The sequence below is a fragment of the Penaeus japonicus genome, unplaced genomic scaffold (genome assembly GCF_977035675.1).
Source record: "Penaeus japonicus unplaced genomic scaffold, GWHDUDI00000001_assembly GWHDUDI00000016, whole genome shotgun sequence".
NCBI classification, from domain to species: Eukaryota; Metazoa; Arthropoda; class Malacostraca; order Decapoda; family Penaeidae; genus Penaeus; species Penaeus japonicus.
This window is the reverse complement of record NW_028234418.1, coordinates 39,189,726-39,191,047: the sequence shown is the minus strand read 5'-3', so window position 1 is coordinate 39,191,047 and position 1,322 is coordinate 39,189,726.

Below are 1,322 nucleotides of genomic sequence, written 5' to 3'. Positions count from 1 at the left end.
TATATATATGTAATATATATGTATATATACAAATAACATTAATATGTATAATATACATTTATATATGTATTATATATATATATATGTACAATAGACATATAATATACTATAAAATAATACAAATAGTGATATATAGGCCATATATTACCATATAATGTATATATATATGTATAACATATATATACACATTCAATATATATACATATACAATAAATATATACATATACTATACCTATACATATATATATATATATTAAGAATATACAATATTATATATAATATAAATATATATATATATACATACCATACCTATATATATATATATATATATATATATATATTTTGTTATATATTATATATATAATTATATATATATATACTTAAACATATTTAACTAACATTAATACACAACACACACACCATACATATCTAATATTAATATAATATAATATATATATATATATAAATATATATATCTAATATATATATCCAAATATATAGAAATACATACCTATATATATATATCTATATATATATATATATATATAAATATTATATATAAATATAACAACTCTTACAAACACACGCCAACATACATATAAATATTTATATCGTGTGTGTTTTGGTGGTTTGTGATATATATATGCATGATATATATATATATATATATATATATTGTAATATATAATACATACATACACACACCCACACACACAACACACATACATACAATATATATATATATCATATATATACATATAATATATATATATATATATATATATATATATATATATATATACTGTGTTGTGTGTGTGTTTGTGTGTGTGTGTGGTGTGTGTGTGTGTGGTGTATGTATATATATCTATCTATCTATCTCTCCTCTCTCTCTCTATATATATATATATAATTAGATTTATATAATAATGTTAAATATATATATATATATATATATATATATATATATATATATATATATACTATATATATATATAATATACATATATATTATAAATATAGATATATAATAGATTTATATATAATATAACTAAATATGATCAATTAAATGTATATAAAATATATATATAATATATATTATATAACATTTATATTATATCATATATTATTATATATATACATCATACACAATACATAAGAATATGCTATATTATTTACACACTATTACTACATACACACATTGTATACATTAGTATACCATTGATACACATACACACATACACAACATAAGCACACATACACACATACACACATACACACACACACACAACACACAACAACACACACATCTACACACACACACA